This window comes from Papio anubis, chromosome 1 (assembly GCF_008728515.1).
Source record: "Papio anubis isolate 15944 chromosome 1, Panubis1.0, whole genome shotgun sequence".
Classification (NCBI taxonomy): domain Eukaryota; kingdom Metazoa; phylum Chordata; class Mammalia; order Primates; family Cercopithecidae; genus Papio; species Papio anubis.
Window position 1 is genome coordinate 178,932,535 of NC_044976.1, and position 12,862 is coordinate 178,945,396.

Consider the following 12,862-nt stretch of genomic DNA (forward strand, 5'->3'; position numbering starts at 1 on the left):
AAAGTAGCCATGTGTTTGCATATATATGTGGAATCACCTATGACTACAACAACTCCATATGCAGACTTACACAGATGTGTTGTTTTGAGGATAAAATTTTGCAGGCAGTATTGCAGTCAGTGATGTGATTTTTCCAAAATGATGAAACAACTCTTGATAAAGTTTTAAACAAAATATAGTAAGAGCTGTATGCATATAATTCTTGTATTACAGAAAATTTAGTGTGTATTAAAACCTCCCCAAAATGCTTTTGTGTTTATATATTAAATGGTGTTAGGTTCTAGGTTCAGATCATTATACAGGTTTTTCACATAGAGTCATATCTGGGAGAACACTGAATGTTATGCAGGATGCAGGACAATTCTTTGTTGAGTCTGTCCCTTGAATTGGTATATGGAGTCTGATTTAAGACACACCAATAGTCATGACCCCTCACCATAATACTGTTTCAAATCTAGAGCTCCTATCTTTTCCCAAAAAGAGCCTGCGTTACTTACTGAGACAACTGTGCACTGGGGGAGGAGAAATAACTTTCAGGGATTAGTGGACGCTGGCAGCTCTGAGCTGCCATGAATCCCTGAGATCCCAGAACATTACTATTATTAGTGGAATTTAACTTATAGGGGTCAGGGCATAAATAGAGTTGATCTTAAGTCCATCTCAAAAGGGGTCTTGACACTTAAAAAACCCATCCTATGGTTACTCCCCTTATTCCAGAGTATAGAATTGGGATAGTATACTCAGCAGCTGATAGAATTCTAGCGTTAACACCCTAATTCAAGTAGTAAGTGTTATTATGGTAGAAAGGGTCCAGTAGAAGGTCTCTCACAATCAAAACAGCAAACCAAAAGCAATGCTGCATTCCTGGAAGAATCGTAGAAATTGGTGCTTGAAAGAGCTTAAAATACTTAAAACAAATGAAAGTAGTAATCCCCATCTTATCTTCATTGAACTTGACATTAACTTTTGCTAAAGACAAATAGGTCTTGGCATTACAAGCTTAATCAGGAAGAGCTGACAATTGTAGCTATGACCTCTTCACCGGATCAAATCAACAAAATATCACATATTAGATATAGTTACTGATCTTATAAATGCACTTTTTCTCTACCTATAAGCTGAGAACACTAGAAATAGCCTACTTTCACTAACGAGGACAGCAGTACACTTTCACTATCTTGGTGTGCAGGTGTTCTGTGTGCCGAAGAGTAGTAGATATGTCTCATAAAAGTGCACAGTCCTGTCACCTCAGTAAAGTTTCTGGGATTCTAATTATTTGAGTGACATCAGGATATTCCCTCCAAAAGGAAAGATATCTTGATGCACCTGGCAACTCTACTCTGAGAAACACACAATACTTGGTGGGATTGTTTTCATTTGGAGTTAACATGTGCCATAATTGGGTGTACTGCTCTGGCCTCTTTACCAAGTAACTGATAATGCCATTCATGTTTAGTAAGGCTTAGTGTGAGAGAAGCTGTCAGCTGGTCCCGGCTGCAATGAAAGTACCTGGTCCTTGAGTCCCAGAGGATACAGTGGTGGTTGAGGTATTCATGGTGAATTTGGAACGCTGCTTAGAAATCTGGGGCAGCTCTAAACAAGGCAATCACATCAAAGCCCCTTTGGATTTTATCACAAAGACATTCTCTCCTCAATCTTCACCTGATAGAGACTACTCACATGGCCATAGGACACTAAATGATTAATCAGCCTGATTACTCATCACAAACAGGGTGCTTCTTCTCTAATCCACTGTAGGGTAAAGTTGGGAATGACCTGTGCTTCATCATCAGTGAAAGCAAAAACTGAGTTTCATCTGAAGTAGGCCCTTAAAGCACAGTGGCTCATTCTTCCAATGTATCAGTTCATGCTGTACACTGGCTCCTCTCCCTTAATCCATGTATATGACTTCATGATCCAGTATCATCGGTTAATGGAGAAGGAAAAATTCAAGCCTGATTTACAGATGATTTTGGAATATATACTGGTGCTGGCAAGAAGTAGGCTGCTATGGAATTAGACCTCTGCCCAGAAGTGGCCCTTTCTGGTAAGAGGTTCCCTTTCTGGTTAGACAGTTCCCTTTCTGGTAGGAGGAACTTCAAGCAGCAATGTGGTTATCTGCTTTGCCTGGAATGATAGAAGATCAAAGGCAAAAATAAACAATGATTTATGAGGCAGGCATGGTAGCTCACTCCTGTAATCTCATCATTCTGGGAGGCTGAGGCAGGTGGATAGCTTGAGCCCAGGAATTTAAGAACAGCCTGGGCAACATGGTGAAACTGCTTCTCTACAAATAATACAAAAATTAGCTAGGCATGTTGGCACACACCCATAGTCCCAGCTACTCAGGAGGTGAGGTAGGAGGATCCCTTGAGCCTGGGAAGTAGAGGTTGCAGGTAGCTGAGATCATGCCACTGCACTCCGGCCTAGGTGACAGAGCAAGACTCTGTGTCACAAAACAAATAGGCTGGGAGCAGTGGCCCACACCTGTAATCCCAGCACTTTGGGAGGCCGAGGTGGGTGGATCACCTGAGGTCAGGAGTTCGAGACCAGCCTGACCAACATAGTGAAACCCCGTCTCTACTAAAAACACAAAATTAGCCGGGCATGGTGGCACATGCCTGTAACCTCAGCTACTTAGGAGGATAAGGCAGGAGAATCACTTGAGCCCAGGAGACGGAGATTGCAGTGAGCCAAGATCGTGCCATTGCACTCCAGCTGGGCAGTAAGAGCAAAACTCCATCTCAAAACAAACAAACAAAAAATCCCCCCAAACAACAACAACAACAACAGAACAACAACAATGATTTACGGGCGCTATCCAATGGTCAGGGACTTGGGAATAATGCTCATTGGAAGAATCAGTAACAAGGAGATTTGGGTAAACTATATATATGAGCTTCTCAGACTAGATTCAGAATGTGAGGTCTTTATGTCACATTTGAATGAGCTCCCAACTCTCTACCCTACCCTACAGAGAAATAATTAGGTGAACAAGTGGACCTGCATAATGAATGTCAGTCAACTTTTTTCTCCAGTCTTCTAATGTTTAATGGGCACAAGTACAAACAAGCTATGATGGTAATAATGGAGATTATGTATGAGCTCAGCAAAATGGACTTCTCCTTATCAAAGTTGATTTCATGATTGCTACTGCAAAGTACTTGTACAAAATAGGTTATAAATTAGTCTGAAAATACAGTGGCTTAACCAAAGCAAAAGTAATAGGAATGAACTGTGATTCTCTTACATATAAAAATGCCAGTAGAATAAGGAACTTAAATCAACAAGCAAAAAACAAACAACCCAATTAAAAAGTGGACAAAAGACATGAACAGATACTTCTCAAAAGAAGACATACAAGCACCCAACAAACCTATGAAAAAATGCTGAACATCACTAATCATCAGAGAAATGCATGTCAAAACCACAGTGAGATACCATCTCACACCAGTCAGAATAACTATTATGAAAAAGTCAAAAAATAACAGATGCTAGTGAGGCTGCAGTGAAAAGGGAAGGCTCATACACTCTTGGTGGGAATGTAAATTAGTTCAGCCACTGTGGAAAGCAGTTTGGAGATTTCTCAAAGAACTTAGAACTACCATTTGACCCAAAAATCCTGTTACTGGGTGTATACTCAAAGGAAAATAAATCATTCCACCAAAAAAGACACTGGGGACTGCTAGAGGTGGGGCAGGGGCTGAAAAACTACCTATGGAACTATGTTCATTACCTGGATGATGGGATCATTCATACCCCAAACCTCACCAACAGGCAATCAAATCATGTAACAAACCTGCACATGTATCCCCTAAATCTAAAATAAAAGTTGAAATTATTCTAAAAATTAAAATTAAATTAAAATCCCCGTAGGTAATACAGGCTTTAGAGTTTTGGGGATCCTGATTCGTTCCGACTTGCTTTTCTGTCATTTTCAAAATGCGATTTTCGTTTTGTGGTTGATGGCAGCTACTGTAGCTCCCATAATTGAGTCCACAGTTTAGCTGGATAAAGTCAAGAAATTAGCATGGGAGCCCACTACTTCCCCTTAAGGGCATGAACTGGAGATTATGCGTCCTATTTCCTAGAATTTAATCTGTGAGGTCAAACTGCGAATGAGGCTGGGAAATGTCGTTTTTATTTTGGGCAACCAAGTGGGCAGCTAAAAAACTCTAATATTGTGTAACAAAGAAAGAATATAGCGAGAACAACTCATGCACCAATGCTCAGTGCCACAGAACTCAGCACTGAGACCTTGAAATGCGGCACACTCAGGGGTCTAACAACACTTCCCACTATGGTGAAGGCAAAAGTAAGCATTTATTCTGAATATGGATTTCTCTTTACTACTTACCACGTTTCTGCCAGCAATACTACCTATGGGTTTACTGAAAATCTTAATCCCCAACATAGTTTTTCACACAACATTGCTTCTGTCCAAATAATTTATTTTACAGCAAAAGAAGCAAGAGTGATCTGATACCACTGAGATATACTTATCTCACCATGTATTCATTTTCCTAAAGCAGCTGAACTTACAGAATATAGAATGGACTGCCTAAGATTTGATTATCTCTGGCCGGGTGCAGTGGCTCACACCTGTAATCCCAACACTTTGGGAGGCCAAGGCTGGCAAATCACCTGAGGTCAGGAGTTTGAGACCAGCCTGGCCAACATGATGAAACCCTGTCTCTACTCACAATGCAAAAATTAGCCAGGAGTGGTGGTGTGTGCCTGTAATCCCAGCTACTCGGGAGGCTGAGGCAGGAGAATCGCTTGATCCCAGGAGGTGGAGTTTGCAGTGAGCTGAGATCGAGTCATTGCACTCCAGCCTGGGCAACAGAGCAAGACTGCTTCAAAAAAAAAAGAATCCATAGGGAGCTAGAAAACAGGGGAACAGGGATCCACCCCACGAGAATCATGCAGTAATGCCTTATTTTAACAGCTATGCACGAGGCCTACAGGGCAATCAGTTGAGATGGGAGTAAGAGGATGGTGGATGCCATAATCTGAATGTTTGTATTCTTCAAAATTCATATGTTCAGCCTGGGCAACATGGTGAAACCCCGTCTCTGCCAAAAATGGAAAAATATTAGCTTGGCATGGTGGCGTGTGCCTGTGGCCCCAGCTACTCGAGAGACTGAGGGGGGAGGATCACTTGGGCCCGGGAGGCGGAGGTTGCAGTGAGCTAAGATCGCGCCACTGCACTCCAGCCTAGGAGACGGAGCCAGACCCTGTCTCAAAACAACAATATAAAACTTCTTTGTCTTTGGAATTTACAAATTTCATTAGCATGTGTTCAAGTATACATATCTTTTTCAGTGCCTGACTACATATCTATTTATAAACTTCTTTTTGTTGTTTATTTTTACTTCTCTTCCTTTTTTGCCTTCTGCAACTCATTTTTTAATTACTTTCATCTATATTTCATGTTTTAACATGTTTTTCTTTTTTTTTGAGATGGAGTCTCACTCTGTCGTCCAGGCTGGAGTGCAGTAATGTATGTAATCTTGGCTCATTGCAACCTCCACCTCCCAGGTTCAAGTGATTCTCCTGCCTCAGCCTTCTGAGTAGCTGGGATTACAGTGTGTGTCACCACACCTGGCTATTTTTTTTTTTTTTTTTAGTAGAGATGGGGTTTTGCCACTTTAGCCAGGCTGGTTTCAAATTCCTGACCTCAGGTGATCCCCTACCTCGGCCTCCGAAAGTGCTGGGATTACAGGCACGAGCCACCACGCCCGGCCTAACCTTTTCCTAATAATTTTCATCAGCCTGTTTGTTCTCCATTATGGGAAAACTGACCAAGACCTAATTTACACATTTAATTTTTCATAATTTGGTACTCATTCAATTGCAGTCTATTTTAACTGGGTTTGTTTGAAATGTATCTCTTGGGCTGGGCGTGGTGGCTCACGCCTGTAATCCCAACAATTTGGGAGGCCGAGGTGGGTGGATCACCTGAGGTCAGGAGTTGGAGACCAGCCTGACCTACATGGTGAAATCCCATCCCTACTAAATATAAAAAATTAGCCGGGAGTGGTGGTGCATGTCTGTAATCCCAGTTACTTGGGAGACTGAGGCAGGAGAATCGCATGAACCCGGGAGGCGGAGGTTGCAGTGAGACAAGATTGCGCCATTGCACTCCAGACTGGGCAACCAGAGTGAAACTCCATCTCTAAATAAATAAATAAGAAATGTATTTCTCTTTCAAAAAATTCTCAGATTGTTTCCTTTGAGCAGGAGTGGAGCCTGTGGTAGATTTCTATCTCCCTGGAGCGAGTCTTCAAGCAGGCTTCCTCTTTGTTGAGTGGTTTTGAGAGCAAGGCCAGGCATGTCTTTCCCTGGGGGCAGACCTGTGAAGAAGCTTCTTCCAAGGTGGGAGGCTAATGTTGTGGACCAGCCAGTTCTCATAGCAAGCAAAATGATATGAGTCAAAGCTATCCTCCCTACTCTCCCTACAGAAAATGGGGAAAGGTGTACTGCTGACAGGTTGGCCTTTCTTTCTCATGTTAGTGCAGGGAAGAGTCCTTGAGTCTTGAGATATCGAGGTGAGATGATCTTTATTTTCTAGAGTAAGTCAAAACTTACCCATTTTATATTTGCCTAGGCTGTGTCTGTAGGGGGTTGGATAGGGAGGTGATCAAATCCTCACGCTTACGTTACCATCTTGGCTTCATCCAAGGAAGAATCTGCCCCTGTCGCATGGTGTTAAGTAGAAAAGTGAAAAAAGAGGATGTGCAATTAGAAAAACAGTAACTATAATTTATTTTTACTTTTTCTGTTGAAGTATTTCATATATACTATAAGGTACACAAAAGCTTAAATATATGGCCTGATGAATTTTTTTTTTTTTTTTTTTTTTTTTTTTTTTGAAGGGCGGAGTCTCTGCAGCTCTGTCACCAGGCTGGAGTGTCTTGATCAACTCACTGCAAGCTCCACCTCCCGAGTTCTGCACTCAGTCACCTCCCTTCTCTGATAGCTATGGGACTGGCTGACATACCTCGCCCGGCTGATTTTTTGTATTTTTTTTAGTAGAGGCAGTTTCTGCATTGTAGGATAGTCTCGATCTCCTGACCTCGTGATCCGCCCGTCTCGGCCTCCCAAAGTGCTGGGATTACAGGCTTGAACCACCGCGCCCGGCCTGATTAATTTTTTACAAAGCGAACATGCCTGTGTAACCACCATCCAGGTGAAGAGACCTTTAAGAGTCCTGGCTGTTTCCTATGTGGCTCTGGAAATCCAGCCATCAGACTGAAAGAATCTTGGACTGGACTCCTGAATGATGACACTCCATGTAAGGGAAGAGGGTGGTACACAGGGAGGAGCAGAGAGGAGCCAGACAGTGAGTGAAGACGTCTTGGAACTTCTAGCTCAGCTTCGTGCTAAATGCAGCCGAGTGAGTGACCAAACCTTTGCTACATGGAGCACAAAAACTGCTCAGCTGAATCCCACTTGAATACCTAACCTACAGAATTATAAGAGGTGTATTCTTTTTCCTTGTATACATCGTTTTATTCTGATACCATCTGAAACTCAGACAAAAGTTGCAAATCCGGTACAAAGAAATTGTCTTTGTATCATTTGAGAGTCAAGTTGCTAACTTGCCCCACAACTTGGAATATTTTATGAATTCACAACCACAGTACAACTGTCGAAATCAGAAAATTAACACTTAAAATCTCCTTTACAGACAATGGATGCCACACAGAATCACCTGTTAAATTTACTTGTGACATCTCCTTAGATTCCTTCAGTACCAAACAATTCCTCAGTCTTTCTTGACCTCCCAGACCTTGATATTTTTGAGAATTACTAGCAAGTTATTTTGTAGAATGTTCTTCAATTTGGATTTGTCTGAGGGATCCTCATGAGTTCAGGTATTGAATCCTTGTCAGTAAGTAATGCTCTGTTCTTCCTGTATCATCCTATCAGAGGGTAGAGAACTTAGATTTGTTCCATTTAACTCTGATAACTTGATTAACATGTTGTCTGCCAGGTTTCTCCACTTTACAGTTACTCTTTTTCCCTTTATAATTAATAAGTATTTGTAAAGTGGTACTTTGAAACTATATAAAGTTTCACCAAAATTCAGTCTATTAGTTTATGTTCCAAGCAGGCTGTTTTCTTATTAAAACAGACCCCCTTTGGGGCCAATGGAAACTTCCTTCAGATTGGCTTCTGTGTCCCTTTGACATGTCTCCATCATTTTTTAAGTAATTTCTTTCTCAGTGGCACAATAGAATGTTCCAGGGTCATCTGTACCCTCCCTATACCACTCTGGAATCAGCCATTTTTATAAGGAGTTCTGATTATTTTTAGTGGAGAATAGTATTTAGGAGCCAACTTCTGGACACTTGGCGTACTCATTATACTGGGGAATTGCCATTCCAGGTCAGAATTTTGAAATGCATATATGTTATGTCTACATTTACTTTTATACACACTGAAATCCAGGGATTCACACTTGTATCTCTAACTGCAATCCAACACAAAATGTGCATTCCACTTTTCTTCCTTCGCATATCTGTAACTCTCTTCTCCGACAATGAGGAATCTGGCAGCCATCCATCATCATTAATATATTTTGTTGTTTGATTGATCTTCTGTTATGTAACCATCCTTTCACTGCCACTGCTGCATGTTTAGCTTGTTTAAGTGATAGCAATAAGGCCTGTATAGCAGAAGTGAGGGGAGCAAGAAGGAAGGTGGTATAAGATGAAATCAGCATTATACTTTCAACCTGAGGAAGCTGATTGACAAAAAAAAAGATTAAAGCATTATATCACTAGTATCCTAACAGTAAATCTTTGTTCTGATTCCAGAATGAAACAAAAATAGCTATCATATAAATGTCAGTTAAATTTAAATTAAATGAAGGCTGATTTTATACATGGACTTTGTCTTCATACATATGCTTTTTTTTCTGGTATTTTGTCTTTTGAACTACTTTTGTCTTATTCATCTTTGTATGCTTCATAATACGCAGCTGGTATGCCATACATTTTTAATTATTTAATTCAAATTTAAAATTTTAATTTAAAAACATAATAAATTTAAATTTGTTTGTAAAGGCACAGCCGAAGGTTTTTATTTTCTAAATAGATACTGACTGAATTTTTCATAAAGGAAATAATGATTTGCAATATTTCAGAGGAAATGGGATTATTTTTATATATCTTAAGATTTTCTTTTTTAAGCAGTCTATTGTTTTAAATATGTAGCTTAGACTCTTAAAAATAACATTTCCTTCCCCTAATTACCAATGTATTTATTTTTTCCTATTTGGCAAACATTGATCTGAAGCTTCCAAAGTTTACAATAGAGCTGAAATCAACCCACACCATTCCCAAGAATTAAAATTAACATGGACTTTACTGCATTCATTGTTTTGGGTCTCTTTTCAGAACTATGTAATATCTTTTTCTAGAGTATAACAATAGGGTCTAGTCAGAAAATGGAATCCCCTTCAAGACTTATAAACCAAGAGACTCAAATATGAGAAACTGATTCCATAGGTGATGGAGGAACTGAGAAGCTGCACTATCCCAGGGGGTAGTGTGACCACCAAGATATTAGCAGGGGCAATGCAGTGGGGAGCTCTTCCCAGAGTGTAGAGGCCAGAGTGCAACAGGGAACTAGCACCACAATTGGGACTGCCCAGGGAGTGCTAGGACCCCGGAGGGAAGGAATGTCCAGTAAGAGCTGCAGCCACGGAGGAATCACAGTGACTGCTGGAGATATCACCTGAAGCACCCTTTTTCCTACCTTCCAGTCTTTTGCCACTGCCTCCCATTTGGATGAACCTAAGCAGTTAGTAAGAAATCCTGGGAAACACAATGCTCTGTGATGCAGAACAGAGTAGGGCAATAGAGAGAAAGAGATGAGAACAAATGGCAAATGTGGCACATTGAGGTATTGTATTCCTTAGGTTTCCATACCCCTAGTATGATTAAGCAATTACTGGGACTGATACTGGATGCTAAGGACAAAAGGGAGAAAAAGCCAAAGAAGGCAACTAAAGAGAGAGGAATGTATGAGAGAAAGGAGAAAAATAAATTTCAAAAGAAATCGAAATAGAATTTTGTCTGGAGGCTTACCATACAGGTTCAAAACAAAATGAAAAATACACAATGTATACAAATAACCCTAGGGTGCTGTGGGAGATAGCAGATGCCATAAAAACAAACCACTCACGGCATTTTTGCCATGCAATTAAAGTAACTTTTGCCTATCCAAATTTTCATGTCTGACATAGGGCATCCTCATGGCTTTTGAATCCTCCCATCTACATCAAAATTATAAGGGTGTGGGGTGAGGAAGAAAATGCTAACATCTGTTTCTATTTCAAATGCCAGTCATGTGACATAAGTTACATGGCCTTATCCCTATAGACAAATTATGAAGTAAGGAGCCCTGCAACAGATGGATAAACCTCAATATTTTTATGTTGGAATGAGGGAAGGTAAAGGACCCTTTTTTAGCCTGCCACTTGAACCAGATTTTCCAAAATGGAGATAATTCATTTTCTACCAGAGAAATACCACATGTGGTAGCAGTCCTAGGATTTAAAACTCAGAGTCAGTTCCTGGATAAATAAAACAGCAATATCTTCTCTCATTCTAAGAATTTTATTTAGTTTCATTCAGTCTTTTCTCTGTTCCTAATCCTTACAGCATTCTCAATATTGAAATTAAAAGTAGTTCTTTCTCTTAAAGTATGGGAGATTCATGAACTATGACCTTCTTTGCAAATAATATTTTGTAAAATATGCTAATTTTGGGAAATTTGGAAGTATCAAAAAAGCCCAAAGAAAATAAAATAAATAGTAATTCCTCCATTGTCAGTCACTATTAACATGTTGAGGTGCAACCTTCTAATTTCTTTTTTTTTTTTGACATGGCCACTTATTTTAATAACAATGCATATACCATGATATCACCATGGAATGTAAATTCAGGATAGACAAGAGAATTTCACAAGTGCAATGGCATTCTGTAGTATATAAAAGTTTGCGTATAATGTCTGGTCAAACTAGCCTGCTCATAAATCATTAATCAATTCCATTATAAGTAATTTATTTAGTTTAATGTTTACAATTCTTATGGAGAGAATAAATGACACACATTTTTAAAGTTTCTTCATTTACTTTTGCTTGAGTGCTTAAAATACATGCTTCTATTTCAAGATGACATTTAAAAAGTATTGTAATATAACAGCAGCAGAAATATAATTCTGCAATTACAAAAGAACTAAACTAGAATTCATAAATTGTTCTCATGCTTACAATTGTGATTCTTTAACAAAGACTATGCAGCTCTATTGTAAGCTTTCTAGATTCGGTTTAAAAACACACACACATATATATATATACTTTCAGTTGTGGGAGGCTTTATAAGTTATATTCCACGCACTTTTTTGACACAGTTCTAAGGCAGAAGCCAGTCCACACGACAGGCAGGAAAAAGTTAAATTAACTGGGGCAAATAAGACTCATATAACATCCAAAATATGCGCGCTTCTGCAGCAAACTGGGAGTACTTCAGGGTTGGTCTGCTATCCTCTTTAGAACTAATTTCATCTAAACAGTTTAAGAAGCTGGACATTTCAACACCACCAAGTGGATTTAGGTGACACGTTTCTTTTGTGTTAACTTGACTCCCCCAAATGACTTCGTTAGTAAACCAGTGATTACTAGTAATTCAGTCACAGGCAAATCAAGCCTAAAGAAAGGAAGCCGATATTCAAAATACCATGTTATCTTCATCTGAACCTACTCAAATAGTTTATTTTCAACATTAATATGTAACTTCGATAATGAGATGTTTAACTGAAGCGAGCTCCTCCAACAAGATCAAGACAGTATCTCTTCTTCTAAAGCTTAGGTTTTGCCCACAATTCCCGATACATGGAATAGCCCATACCAACAGTCATTGATCCTACAACAAAGCCTTGGGCTGCCACATGCATGTGGTTCAGATGAAGGGACATTTTATTATTTCCCCTGCTCTTCAATCTGTATAATCCATATGCAACGATTGCTACAAAACCTGCCATTACCATACGGACAAATGGTGCCTCTCTAGCTTTTCAAGTAAGTTTGGATGCCTGATCATCATATGAAGAAAGGGAAACATCTGTTTCTGTTGACACAGTGATAGCTCGAAAAATCTCCCTAGAGTGAGAAAACCCCTCACAAGCCCATTTTTTAAATATATTCATGGATTATATTTTTTAAAAAGTTTCAGGCAATCTCTTACATACTCTTTTGTCACTACCAATTTCTACTTCCTAACAGATTAAAAAGATCAATAACTTAAAAAAAATTTTTTTTTTGAGACAGAGTCTCTTTCTGTCACCCAGGCTGGAGTGCAGTGGCGTGATCTCAGCCCACTGCAACCTCCGCCTCCCAGGTTCAGGTGATTCTCATGCCTCAGCCTCCCGAGTAGCTGAGATTACAGGCACGTGCCCACCTCCCGGCTAATTTTTTTGTATTTTTAGTTAAGTTGGGGTTTCATCATGTTGGTCATGCTGGTCTCGAACTCCTGACCTCAAATGACCCACTGCCTTGGCCTCCCAAAGTGCTGGAATTATAGCAGTGAGCCACCATGCCCCACCAATAACTTTTTTATGTGATAAAATGCTTTCCTACCTCATGGGGCAGCAGAAGGTAGACATTATCGCCCAGGTAAAAGATCATATTTAAATTAATCTGTCAATATATTGTGACTCAAATATTCGGTGGATATATGCTGCCAAGGAGATTTTTCCCTTAGCTTTAGAATGGTCTCTTAGATTTAGAATCTGCCTTTAAAAGTAAAGGAAATCTATCTCTTACTAGCTTTTTAATATATGGGATTCT

General features: G+C 39.7%; 1 pseudogene; it reads right to left on the reverse strand.

The window, feature by feature from the left end:
- Nucleotides 1-9,100: 9,100 nt before the first annotated feature.
- Nucleotides 9,101-12,391, reverse strand: LOC110742597 (annotated as a pseudogene).
- Nucleotides 12,392-12,862: the final 471 nt, after the last annotated feature.